Source organism: Plodia interpunctella, chromosome 27 (assembly GCF_027563975.2).
Source record: "Plodia interpunctella isolate USDA-ARS_2022_Savannah chromosome 27, ilPloInte3.2, whole genome shotgun sequence".
In the NCBI taxonomy this organism is placed as follows: domain Eukaryota; kingdom Metazoa; phylum Arthropoda; class Insecta; order Lepidoptera; family Pyralidae; genus Plodia; species Plodia interpunctella.
Window position 1 is genome coordinate 4,558,609 of NC_071320.1, and position 15,212 is coordinate 4,573,820.

General features: G+C 34.2%; 1 long non-coding RNA gene across 1 annotated transcript in view; it reads left to right on the top strand.

Annotated features, from left to right (window-relative positions):
- The first annotated feature begins 1,664 nt into the window (after positions 1-1,664).
- LOC128681550 (uncharacterized) overlaps positions 1,665-15,212 on the top strand; it is a 66,819-nt gene continuing 53,271 nt past the window's right edge. Inside the window, exon 1 of the long non-coding RNA XR_008406024.1 lies at positions 1,665-1,839. This is a non-coding gene — a long non-coding RNA (uncharacterized LOC128681550). The remainder of the gene's footprint in view (positions 1,840-15,212) is intronic.

Consider the following 15,212-nt stretch of genomic DNA (forward strand, 5'->3'; position numbering starts at 1 on the left):
TGCTGGGGTGAAATAGGGATATAGCACTTTGGCAATAACGAAAAAGATATGTTTTTATATGTTTATAATTATTTTATTCCCATTTATAGAATTACAAGCCGATCAATCTTAATAGTTCCCAATTTCTCTGCTATATATTTTTTAAATTCTTTTTCTTTATATAATTCTTTACAACATGTTATTTGATAATGAAACTTTGTTATGTACCTTTGCTAAAATATACAAAAACGTATATAACAAACGAATATTACATTCTACACAGATGTATATCTATAGTATATCTCTTGTGGCTAAATATTAGTATGAAATAGTTTGTCTACAAGGAATTTGCAGTCTGCAGTTGGTAGCGCCATCTCTGTTGTGAGTTTAGAAACTTTGCCATTTTAAATGTGTGCCGTTAGTGAATAGTGAGATGCATCCGTGAGGGCTCGCGCCTGTGTGTGTGGGAGGGGTTGAAACGAACGCAGTAATAGTACGGTTGGCAAAAAAACATACTTGTGATTTAAAAAAACATGTTGATAAAATTTTTTTTACTAATGTTTATTTTTTGGTTGCCCGGGGCTCCGTAGGTATTTTGAGATAAAATATAGCCTATAGCAATCTTGGATAATGTACCTAGTAGATAATGTTTTAAATCGGTTGAATAGTTTCGGAGATTATCCGCCTCAAACATACAAACTCACAAACGCTTCCCTCTTATAATAATAGTATAGATTACTAGCTAGTGTCTCTCTCTCTCTCATTTAAGCGATTTTTCCGTTTAATACTCACCCTTGAGCTCAGGGTTCTATTTTTTTTCTCCACTTCGCGGTCGGTATCCGGTAATGGCAATAAATAAATAAATAAATAAATATATTGGGACAGATTCAAAATCACACAGATTGAGCTAGTCCCAAAGTAGGTTCGAGACTTGTGTTACGGGATACTAACTCAACGATACTATATTTTATAATAAATACATATATATATTTTATAATAGTACATCGATTTTTTTTTCTATCATCAGAACCAATATAAGAAAAATTATGTCTATAATCAAATGGTTATTTACGCCATTGGCGCCCAACGTGTAACCAATGAGATGGCATTGCTACACTACACAACCATTTGTAACATCATTACTTTCGGTTTAAGATTTGCTCGTTTCTGTATTTCTAAATATAATAAACAATCTAAAAAACCATAATTATACTACTGATATGGTTACACGTTGGATGCCAGATTAAACGGCGCCCAACGTGTAACCTATTTAATTTAACCAATATTGAATTTTCATTATTAGTTTAATTTCATAATTAAAAGCAAAATTATCAGCTTCGCTTGTAATTTAAGAATGAATACACTTGTAGCTTTTAGTGTAAAAGAATTGGAATTGAACTGACTCTTGGAAGTATGTATATCTAAATAAAATATAGTTGATTTAGTATCCCGCAACACAAGCCCCACAATATTTTGTTTTTATTATTATAAAAATGTAATATTAAAAATTCTCATCTCATTTCCTTTTCCTACTATCCCTACACCTAATCTCCGCCACCCTCCCATAATAGGCCATCTCCTCGTCGCCATGGAAACCGTACAAAATGGCTGCCGCTCCCCCCACCTCTCCCCTCTAGCATATATAAACGCACCCAGGCGCCTCCAACGGCAGAGAGCCAGTACTTTTCGTTCGGGGCGCATGTCGCTCTATTTTCTTTTTCGTTTCAAAATCTTCCGATTTATTTTAATTTCCCTGACATTCTAATTTCAAACTTACCTTTTTTTTTAATAAACACCTTTTTATTTTTCGTTTTTTATTTTTTTTTTTCTCGTGCACAGTGCTGCCGCGGCGTTTTGAAGGTAAGTCGATATTTTAAAATCGGAACACGCGTTTTTCGAACATTTTGATTGGCGATACATTATAAATGCAACTGTCACGGATTCCGTTATTTTTAACACGTGCTCGGGTACTTATCGATTTTAGCGGACGCGACTGCAAAAATAACCGTAGCGTTCGAGATGACACCAAACTAAAAGCAACTTTAGAACATTGTCTTAAAGCACATTATTGTTGCAATGTCGCGAGACGTTAAGCTTTTATGATATTTTGTTGGGGAAATAATTAATGTCAAAGAAAATGAATATGATTTAATGCTGTTGCTGATTAAACTGGAATCCTCAAGGCTTAAGCGTGACGTAACTTAAGCTATGAATTCGATTTATTTTCAAAAATAACCGCATTTAAAATAAGAACAGATTTGATTCGGTTTTTCTGGCAATTTTAGCCTATGCTTTTATTTTAATTGATTGGTTTGAAATCTCGTTTTTCAAATTTGAATTAGGAACGTCAATCGTTAATTTCGAATATGAAACTGGCATAATGCCATTGAATGGCTATTGAAAATTGCGTTTTATTAAAATATTTATTAAATTATTGGCATTTATGTTTAAACTTTAACACGGTGGACTCACAAAAGTAGAATCTTTTTTTTAACATTCTAAAGATTAAACCGCCAAAAATGAACATCGTCATAATTTTGAATTGCCATTTTCTTTGAAAATGCAACGACTTTTGTATTTTTTAATCGGTATCTCAAAATAAATTTAATAATTTTCCAAAATTTATGAATAAATTTCACGAATAATAAGTATTTGGAAATTATATTATAAAAATTTTATGCATAAATATTTTTGAAAAGACATCGAGACAGCCATGCTTTTTCTCGATTATGATATTTAAGATATATATTAAATATTACCTAAATTCTTGCTTTTTCCTGTCGACTGTGTTTTGCTAACACTAGTGTCAGATTTTATTCAAGAACGTCAAATCGTTTAACGTTATTACAATATATATAGCAGTTGTAATAACGTTAAACGATTTATATATATATATATATATATATATATTGGCAAATTTTCCTTCACCGGAAGCAAATGGTTGGTGGTCTATGAAAAGTACATGAGTAGACAAACTCATGGGGCACGAGGATTCGAACCTCGAACGGGACATCACGATTCCGATGCCAGATTTAACCACTAGACTATACGTCCTTATTTAATTACATATTATAAGACAAAGTCTTCTGCGGCATCTGTCTGTTTGCGATAAACTCAAAAACTACTGCTCAGGGCCGCTAATAAAGTATAAATCACAGTCTAAGGTAGGAAAAATATAGAATGAGCCATTCGCATCTCCTCCCACGCATATTGTACAAGTTAGTTATATAAACTGGAGATTCTTTGGAGATGGTTGTAAGAGCGTTTCGATTCCGGTCGCATTTTCTCATTTAAATTTTTCCATTATTTAAGAATAGGTTCTGCTATCTGACTTTAAAAATATTTTATCCGTACTTTGATAATGTCAGTTTTATGAACAAATTTCAAATTTCAAATCATATAAAGAAATTAGAACTTCACAGGCACTTTTTCTCGACAATTTTTATATTTATAGTTATTTCTCACAAGCTACAAACTACTGGCATTTCGGAACGACCACTGCTGAGAAGAAATGCCGAAAGAAACTCATTTGAACAGTGTTGGTCCCTATCATGCCGGATCGGCGTACCATTATTGTTTCTTACAATGAACGGATCTTAATGACAGTATCGTTATATAATCTCAATTCCAGTCCAACAAAACACGATACAGCTAATCGTATCAAATCTCTGTAAGGAATTAATAAAGAAAATTCTACCTATATGCATTAAATCGTAGACAATCAGTTTGTTTAATGTAATATTATGCCAAAACTTTGTAGTAAATTTCCCCAATTTACTACAAAGTTTTGGTCAAGGGTGATCGTCAATTATTAAGATGTCACTCCAGTATGCAAATCAAAATGGAGATTGTCTCCCAGACTATGTATTTACAATTTAACGATCGATTTTCTTTAGATCTAGTTGGTTCTTTTATTAAATCGTCTCTGAATCTTACTAGTATTATAAATGCGAAAGTTCCTGAGGATGTGTGTGTGTACGTTTGTTACTCCTTCACCCAAAAAGCTAATGGACACGGATTGTTATAAAAACATAACGGGTCTAACGTAAAAAGGTACTTTTTATCTCGAAATTCCTACGGCAGCGAAGCCCCGGGGCGCAACTAGTGTAAATATAAACCTGTATCTTTCATCTTTAGTTTTTCAATAAATTTAATCGTATTCCTCCCTACTCAAAATCATAAATTCATATGAATTATTACACGGTTTCGTTCGGGGCTGTGACGCCAAGGGGCTGTGAAACAAGGGGCATCGACTTACAAAATAATCTCAAAATTTCGAAGATTCGTCTATGATTTTACAACCGACCGTCTAACTGAAGTCAACACTCCATGGCACTGCTATTGTTGCCTATCAGATGTCTAGACTATTTGTCCCTTAGTTCAACCTCACACAACATCCACGGGACATGCAAAGGTCAATGCATATTAGAACATATGACGACCTCGGTGGCGCAGTGGTAAAGTGCTTGCCTCTGAACCGAGAGGTCCCGGGTTCGATCCCCGGTCGGGTTATGATGGAAAATGATCTTTTTCCAATTGGCCCGGGTCTTGGATGTTTATCTATATATGTATTTGTTATAAAATATAGTATCGTCGAGTTAGTATCCCGTAACACAAGTCTCGAACTTACTTTGGGGCTAGATCGATCTGTGTGATTTGTCCCAATATATTTATTTATTTATTAGAACTGAATTCAATATCTTTTGTATTGGGAGAAAATCTCCCCTAAGAACTTCCCTAATAATCTCTTACCCCAAGGCGACGATATTTTACGAAATCATACTTATTTGTCACAAATTCTAATACTATTATGATACAATGCACTCAGAAATAAATTATTCATTATAACCCTCAAGATTTGGGGGTAATATTTTAAGGGATGCACCCATAGAACTATTTACAACCATTCTTCATCCGCGTAATGTAATAATATTTTCATTGGCAAATTGGATTTTATTTATGAAGAGGAAAATTTGGTTTATGGGAATGAGTTTAATTTTATAAAACTATAAAAAATATATGTTTAACGAAAATAAACTTTTCTATAACCAAGAACAATACAATGATATATCTTTTATATTGTTGTGACGAGGAAATTGGTGAAGTTTCTTGCCCGACTGTGCTACAAAGTCAGGTACGTTAAAAGAAAAGTTTATTGACGACCTCGGTGGCGCAGTGGTAAGGTTCTAGCGACTGAACCGAGAGGCCCCGGGTTCGATCCCCGGTCGGGTCATGATGGAAAATGATCTTTTTCTGATTGGCCCGGGTCTTGGATGTTTATATATATATGTATTTGTTATAAAATATAGTATCGTTGAGTTAGTATCCCATAACACAAGTCTCGAACTTACTTTGGGGCGAGCTCAATCTGTGTGATTTGTCCTAATATATTTATTTATTTATTGAAAACTAGCTTTCGCCCGCGTAATATTCATAGTAAAACCTCAGTCATTCTTTAAGAAAATGATGAAGAATATGTTTACCAATTTTTAGATTTTTATCTTCAAAATTGCATTAAGTTCCATACAATCTTTCACTCCCTTTTTGAAGGGGTTGAGGGTAAATTTTCTGAAAAATCTGAGACACGTATTCATTAATTTGTTATAAATAAATAAAATCCAAATTTTCCAGTCACTAACTTCAACGGTGCAGATCTCTAGAAAAAAATATAGAAATACATAACCAAATATTACATATGATTAGTTATTTACTCAAGAAAATTGTCTCAGTTGTGTGACAAGACAGCGACATATGAGAAATGATCATTCCATTCTGTAAAAGGTTGAAACACTCCGATAATTGGGTGCGGGACTTCTTTAGGCCGTCTTGAAATGTGTCCCCAATTTTTATTACCATTCGATATTTAAGTGAATAGTATAAGAATTATCCTTCTAATAAATAGATGTATTTGTAGACGTGAACATTTTTGTATATACACGAGTATTTTTTGTATTGCTTTTTTATCAATAACTAACATTAATTTATATTTATAAAATGGTAAGCCTTTCTGGCATGATAGGGAACAACACTGTTTGAATGAGTTTCTTTCGGCATTTCTTCTCGGCATTGGTCGTTCCGAAATGCTAGCAGTTTGTAGCTTTGGTAAATATCATTTAATTTAGTAATATGACGTGAAAAAGTACCTGTGAAGGCCTAATTTCTGAATAAATGATTTGATTTTCATTGCATCGCATTTCGGAACGACCAATGCCGAGAAGAAATGCCGAAAGAAACTCATTCAAACAGTGTTGTTCCCTATCATGCCAGAAGGGCTTACCATTTTTTAAATATAAATTTATGTATAATTTTTATCAGTGATACAACAATGTAAGTACATAATAAATTAAACCTAAACCTTCGTCACAAACCATCTATCTATTGGCGAAAACAGCGTGATTGATCTGTGCAGTAGTTTTTGATTTTATCGCGAACAGACAGACAAACGCGGCAGTGGACATTGCTTTATAATACGTACAGATGATTTAACGTTCGATTTAGTTTTTAATCACCATGTATACAGTTATATGCTAAAAATAAATAGGCCAATAGTTCAGTGGCCGCGGTAAGGCGGTGGATGCTGGGTCGATATCGTCTGTGTGCTAGGGATGGGACGCGGTGTCGATAAAACGTCGATATGACGCGCGAGCTTCATAGTTCTTGCTAAGTCGCGAGCAATAACAAGATTATTTGGGGTTTACTGCATGATTTCTAAAGCCGTGTGCCCGATGGCTGGTTCACCGACACCGTTGGCCCTCCGAGCCTCCGTGTTGCCGATGTTCCATGTCATCGATGTATCACATTTCCGACGGGCCATTGGTTCGAGCGTCCGCTTGACCGAAGAGCCGTTGGGGCGATGGTCCTGTCCGAGTATGTCTATTGGCTCGACGTGCCAGCAAGTCAAGAGATATTTCACAAGGGAGCAGATTATGATAAAGCAATTGCAATGTTTTGTTATAAATTATATTAGGACAAATCACACAGATTGATCTAGCCCCAAAGTAAGTTCGAGACTTGTGTTATGGGATACTAACTCAACGATACTATATTTTATAACAAATACATATATATAGATAAACATTCAAGACCCGGGCCAATCAGAAAAAGATCATTTTCCATCATGACCCGACCGGGGATCGAGCCCGGGACCTCTAGGTTCAGAGGCAAGCACTTTACCACTGCGCCACCGAGGTCGTCAAGAGATTGTTAGAAGCTTATAATACTTTATACTAAAATTCTTTGTCTAGTGTGAGACAATCTGTTTGTAAACTTCCGCGTTTCATTATTAATTGCTTAATACGAGTATCAAACACGCACGTACCTTTTATTCTTCGGTCAGTTCGGGCCGAGCGGCTGACAATGAGCTACTGTCCCGACGACTGCACGACAGAATATTCTTCTACCGCCAATTTGTTTTTCCGCCAAATAGATTTAGACCGTGTTATACGATTTTATTTTTCGTTAGAAAACAGAATAAAAATTTAACAGTGTCGCTAGTGAGCGTTTAATAGCGTAATAAAATAAATAAATTAATAACGATTAATATTGTTTAACATCGTACTGCCACCTAGTCAGCCAGACGTTGGAATTCAAGATTAAAATCCTAATTCTAAGTGGAAATTGCGTTGAAAACATCGACTTTGGCGGCCACAATTTTCCGCTTATTACCCCGACTGATGGACTCAGCTGCTGTAACTAAATTATATCTTAGTCACTCTTAACAGGTTTTAGTATATTAAGGAGTTAGTTTAATCAGCCATTTTCAAAATCTGTTGGAAATAGCAACATTTTAGTTTATTCCATGAATCTTTTATCTTTGGTTTGTTTCCATTTCTCTCTGTGTACTTTAGTCTTGGTTAATACGCGTACTTTCATCACCTGCGATCCTTTTAATTATTAGCCTTATAATAAATATAGTTCCACTATTATTTTCATTAATTATCAAAATCGCTAACTTCAAACTCGTTCATCTCTATTTTCAACGGATAATTTAAAATTAAAACAGTTTTTTTTTACAAAAAAAGAACAAGATTGCAAGCAATTTTTATTAACTAATCATCACTATAATACAACTTAATTAAAAATCCCACCTCTCCACCTGTGGATGTCGTACAAAGCGATTAAGGGACACACAGCCATGGCAGCTGATATATAGGTATTCCGAAGGCCAAGCGGCCGTATGTAAAATCAGAGACGAGTCTTCAAAATTTTAACATTTTACTTACTTTTAACATTTAGAAATATATATATCTCGTTGTAAACTAATAATTCTCGACCCTTTGCCATTCCTCATATTAAAGCATCACCGAAAATTATTCCATTACCAAAAAAAAAAGAACTATTTTGATAGCGAAATAGGAATATCAAATCATACAACTTTACTCGTAAAGTCCACAATCTATCTACTTCGTTTAAAACTCAATTTCCTTTTCACACTTTAAGATATTAATCGACATCATGAAAAGGGGTGCCGTAATACAATTTATTCACGACACCTCTACTTACCATCAATTAGAAGACTTGAATTGATTTTGTAAGTTGTTTCGATTTTGGTAATGTTTTGTGCGCCTTTTTATTAACCAGCTTTTGCGCGTCGTTAATATTGTCGACATCTCTTTAAGTTAGAATATAAATAAATAAATATATTAGGACAAATCACACAGATTGAGCTAGCCCCAAAATAAGTTCGAGACTTGTGTTATGGGATACTAACTCAACGATACTATATTTTATAACAAATACATATATAGATGAACATCCAAGATCATTTTCCATCATGACCCGACCGGGGATCGAACCCGGGACCTCTCAGTTCAGTGGTAAGAACTTTACCACTGCGCCACCGAGGTCGTCAAATGTATAGATATACGAATAGATTTGATGGCGGCGCCAGTATCTGCACGGCCATGTGATAAACATTTTCTAGTATTTAAATTGATTGGATTTAAAATAATTGAGAATTACAATGTTATGATTTATTAATAAGAAACAATCTTTTTTGGAAATTATAAACATAAATTATGATATCGATAAGTTAATTAACTACTAAGCCCCATCCCTACAAGTTGCCCCTTGAATATTCACATTCCTACGCACACACGCATACGTATGTGTGCGTTACACTGATTGAAGGGGATGCATCTATTTTTGAGATAAAAAGGTAGGATCCCCTCCCTAGTAATCTAGAGTGTAGTGCCACAGATTATATAACACTTCAAGTACATAGTATTGCCAACCGTAGTGATTATTTATTTTTTATTTATTTGAAAATAGAACCTGATTGCGGTCAAGATAAGGCAATTTAACTTTTTAAACGAAATGAATATTGTATTTCCAGCCAGTAAAATTTTTGACAAAGAAAAAAATAAGTATATATGTCAATTATTTTTTCTTTTACATAAATTGCCTAAACTATATCTTCAATTGTTTAATAAAGCATTATAAAACAGGTAGATTTTCAACTGTATTTTTTTGATGTCTGTTTTAGGATAAGTATAAAAAGTTTTTTACAAAAATTCAAATTTTTACACATTTGTGGTCACAGAGATATTATATATTTAATGTGTGACAAAAATCATGTCCGCGCAGTGAACCGTTTATGAGTTCCCACATACGGATCCGTTCCCGGGTGCACAATCAGATCTGATGCTTATCATATTAATGTAATTGTCTACAAAATTTCAGCTCAATCGGATAGAAATACCTGCTTCAAAATTGAGTTGCAAGATTCCACCCGAGGCTTGTAAAAGAAGAAAACTTCAAAAATATTCAACCTTTAAAAAAATACTATTAACACTGATGTTAAAAATGGCGCGATCTCATTCGAGAAGTGTGATAACGCAGATTCTTTACCTTAACAATGTCTTTCGCCTCGAAATTCAGCTTTATCGCGAACAAACAACACAAAATTACTATCAGGGTGCGAGTGGGGGGGTAATTCTCCCCCCTCCCGACCCATTTCAGGTGAATCGGAACATTCGGAACACAATTGATTCCATTCAAATGTTATAAACGTGCAAAATATTTCTAAAGATTGTAAAAAAAAAAAAAAAACAAAATGGCCGACTCATTGCGTTTTTTAATCTGCGCGTTGTCAAATATGATTGATTTGGCGGGAAAGCTATGAGCCAATGATTGATTTGTAAATGTTTGTCGGTTGGCAACATTAAATTATGTTTTTTCATTGGTTTATCTGTCCTAGTTTTTCATTCTCCGATGAATTATTGTTTTTTCGATTATATATTGTGATAAAGAAATCTTAGAAAAATTGGTTATTATTTTATTAAATAGGTACGTAAATTAGCTATATAATGGCGATTTACAAACTCATTGTGTACTACAAATCACGTGTATGAAACTTTAGGAACGATTCATTTTGGAAATGATTCCTTCCTCAAGAAAATTAACGGATTTACGTAGGTACTTAATGACAGCGCGGCCGCAGCGCTCTGAGAAACACTCCGTTACAATATCGAAGTACACAACCTTTTCAATTCATATATGATCATAATTCATATTCATAATTTCATGTATGTTCAAAATGTCGACAAAAAAACCAAAAAAAAATCTATTTATCAATCTCATAGGTAAGTAAAACCGCAGAGAAACGCTCGCTTCACATTCCACATTAAAATATTGTTTAAATCCGTCTGTCTGGTTCATAAGTGACGTTTGAAATTGATAAATGAAGTATGTTTCTATCATTTTGCATTGCGCTACGAAACTGTTCGCTTACGTAGTACATTATTAAAGTACCGAAGTCATGGGAATCGAGTGTGTCATGCTCACTCAAATGGTCAATCTGGTGATGGCGTCGTGGGCCGGGTCGTGAGGTTCCCTCTATTATGGTTGAGCTACGCGATGGGTGTCCCATGCGTCAACTCGTGAACGGGTGCTGCCAGAGGGAACTGGTTATCTCGTTTCTCATATATTTTCATGTAAGTTAATTGTGTTTCACATCGATATATATATATTATAATCAGCACTCGGATCACAATCATAACCTGTTTTGATATAATTTTGACTATGTACATTATGTACTTTTATATATTATTTGAAAAAAAAAACATTGTAAGAAACAATAATGGTAAGCGGATCTGGCATTATAGGGACCAACACTGTTCAAATGAGTTTCTTTCGGAATTTCTTCTCAGCAGTGGTCGTTCCGAAATGCCAATAGTTTGTAGCTTGTGAGAAATAACTATGAATATAAAAATTTACGAGAAAAAGTGCCTGTGAAGGTCTAATTTGTGAATAAATGATTTGAATTTGAATTTGAATTTGAATTTCAATCTAAAACGTTTATTAGGTAATACGTGTTAGTTGCTTTAATATACATAATAATTATCAACAATAGGTATATTATGCCAATATGGAATATAAAATTATCTACACATACACACACAAGCTATTTGTTACCTAAAACTCGTTATGGTAAATGGCAGATTATAGAAAAATATATATTTCTCTCATCTTTACGTGTTCCCGGCATTCGGGGCTGAGATACCACGAACCCCGTGATCAAAATAAACCTTGATATAATATCTACTTTTAGACTTTCGCGTTTCATAACTAGTTGTTCGCCGCGAACTTAGACCACGCGAACACAATAAGATTTTACAAAATTGTGAATATTTCAAAAACAACTACACCGATTTGGTTGACGAACTTAAAAATAACAAAAAATTGATTTTTGCCCCAAATCCAATCTACTGGACCAATCTTCTTGAAATTTTGCGTACATATAGTTTGAAGTATGGACATAGGGTACCTTTCGTCCCGCCCAGCATAACCTTTGCCCTCCTCTTCGTCCGCGTCAAATTCCCACGCAATCAAAATAATTGATCGCTTGGGAATTTTACGCGAGCGAAGCCGCGGGCAAATGTTCCACTATCGGTACCGAGATTTTGTTGACGGTACACGAAATTGCCGAGTCACTAATGATCTTAGGTAAGTGCCCACTTACTTCTATTGAATCATTGATTTTTATAAGGGGTTACGATCCTAAGCAACACCCCCTGTGTTTAACAGGACTTTGTAAACAGTACTAAAGGGACGTGTGGTTCCGCCCTAGAATAGGGCTATACTGTCATATTACTGATAAAAAATTATACATAAATTTATATTAAAAAAATGGTAAGCCCTTCTGGCATGATAGGGACCAACACTGTTTGAATGAGTTTCTTTCGGCATTTCTTCTCAGCAGTGGTCGTTCTGAAATGCTAGTAGTTTGTAGCTTTGGTAAACATCATTTAATTTAGAATATGACGTGAAAAAGTGCCTGTGAAGGCCTAATTTCTGAATGAAGATTTAACTTTTTTTTTGCTTTACAGCATTAGGTAGACGTTTAATGAGATTTTAATTTACGAAAGTAATTCATGTAAACGAATATTTTACTTTAAAATCTAATTTTATGCGATTTACATCATAATGTCAAACTTTACGAGAATGAGAATTATTGAATATATATTTTATTTTTACTCTAAGTAAAAAGGTACTTAGCTCATGTTTCTATTACACAATGTAGTCTATCAAAACATACCAATAGAAATAAGTCTTATTGTTTTCTTTATTCTTGCTACCCCATCCGAGCATGGAAAGGCCGTGACATTTCGCAAAATGGCGCGCTTTTGTCCGCCATCTTGTTGTTTTCTGTGACATTTGGGTAATGTCAAACGTTTAGTTTTTAGGTGCAACTTTTGGGGTTGCCGTTTGTGTCGATATAAAAACCTCGGGATGTCGTAAAAGTAAATAACTTAAATATATATTTATTTATTTTTATATCATGAGAATTGCGAAAAGATATTTGATATTTTTCACATTTTAATGGTTTATTTTTTCTTATAACAAAATAAAACGATTGAAATATCATTTTACAAGACTTCGGCATACTCCAAGTCTACGTGTATTAATGAAAAGTGTCTTTGTAAATTAAAAATCACATAATATAATATTATGTTTGGCCTAATTGAAGAAAACATTAAATACTTTATGCTGGCTCCACGCTATCGCCGAACTCAGACGGATGCGACGCGAATGAAAAACCAGCTATGTACGCCGTATCTGCCAAGCTCGGCGAACTGTTTCGCGATAATATATAGCCTGCATTAAGTTCACGAACATTCTACTTGCTACAAACTCGCCAAAATGCCTCTCATACTTCGTCTTCAGAAATTCTATTCCGAAATCAGGGCCATAAATAAGCTTCCAGTAGTTATTTAAGCTATTCGCCGATAGATGGCGCTTACACAAAATTCGCAACTATCCCGGCGCATAGTTGCTCGCGAAGTTTGAATTTATGCCGAAATATGACATAGCTACTAAGTTTCCAGCCTGCCAAGTGTTGATTAAAGTTTCATTTGTGTAGTTAACTTTGTCTGTTGACGCCAAAAACTGACTGCAGGTTCAGAATTTGAAGATTAGAGGCTCTCGAAAGCTAATGCAGTTTGAGATTGAGACGTCTTGTTAGATACATTGTTTGTTTATTTAATATTCACATTTTTGTACTTAAATTAGCGGCCGATTTCTGCTATTGGTCAAATCAGATACTGATATGTGTAATGTCAAAAACAATGTAAAACTTCTCCTTTTTTTTTAGCAACCAAATTTTATTTGAAACTTGAAAGATGCGAATCTTACACTGGAACACTTACAGACAGACTGTCTTACATACATACTGGTAAAAACAGCCGAAAAAAAATATATAATTGGTTTACACCAATTCGCCTTGAAACATATATGGATTCTGACACGAATTGGACATATTTTTTTGCCATCCTATGGCCGAAAATTTTATGACTGTGATCGCCTTATGACAGCCTATAAGGCGTCCAAAACATTGTCAAAAATCATTGTAATGTAACGTACATTGTTGTAGTAACTACGTAGTTACTTTAAATTAGAATAAATATTATATATTATACACATAAATTAACCAAATATCATCGTGTTAGGTTATTCAAATACCTATCTTGATTGGATACAATACTGCCTGATCGTCTTCTTCGTCCACAAATTTCTTTGCTTTATTTGGCGCCGGATCTTTTTGTACATTTACGCCAGAGGTTTAGACCTCCGGGTTGTCTGTCTATTATTATCCTAACAACACTAACCTTCGCGATAAATTGACCAGTCACAACACAACATGATATAATTCCGTCTTTTAGTTTTATAGCTTTTATTATTCAATTCCAAAGTGATAAATGTATAAGATATTCACTTCACATCTCATTGCATAATTATAAACAAGAAAGAAAAACAAATTACTGCTTGAATTAATGTCGGCCATGTTTATTCATAGCCGCGTGACGTCATCTCGGACGGTTTAGCTTGAATTTATAAGCACCATTGAGATTTGCATTAGCTTGCAGAAATGTGACTTACTAATAGTTACTTATTATATTTGGCTACGATCATCGTCCACTTAGGATTTTCGAAATTCTTTATACCTAGTTAGTTTTTAATATACCCAGTTATTTTTAAGCAAAGCACGGATTGTAACTTGTCTTCTGGAAAACTGTATTAAATGATAATAATTAAAAAACACATCCATATACCACTTCTTTTTCGATACGTAGAGAAGACAAATAAATAAATTTACTTTATACCTATTAATATAGTATTATTCATAAATCTACACTAATTCGGCATTAAAAAAATCTAAAACACCAAGTTTTCAGCCCCCAAAAAAAACATATGCTCACTAATGACATTTGTAAGTCAGATGTCAGATTTCCCGCCAAAAGCCCCGATATCAGCTGTCAAACGCGTTTCGCGCGTAATCTACCGTGTCGACTGTGATATTTTTCACAGATAAAACATGTTTTCACTCAATAATTACTTTTATTTTCTAATTTTCTGAGTTTTGTTTCTGTTTTCTACGATGATATTTTTTCACTATTTCTTATATTCAAATTAAATACTTTAGTCGAGAACTACAAAATACATTGAATACAAAATACAACTAGCGTCATCTGTTATCGAATAACGATATAATATAATAGCCAGAAGAAGATTATCGGCTTTTACATTACAATGCACATTTTTCCTTGTCTGCTTCGCGTCGAGATGTTCGCGGTTTAAAATATTATTTACGACTGAATGCCCGTGCCTATCTTTTGTTATACGCAAAAATAAAAACTTTATGCTGAATATTTTCAACACGTCTTGCCACAGACAAAATAAAAGAAGTGTTCAGTCAGTAACCGATTATAAAACGTTGAATCTATTAAGTTTTA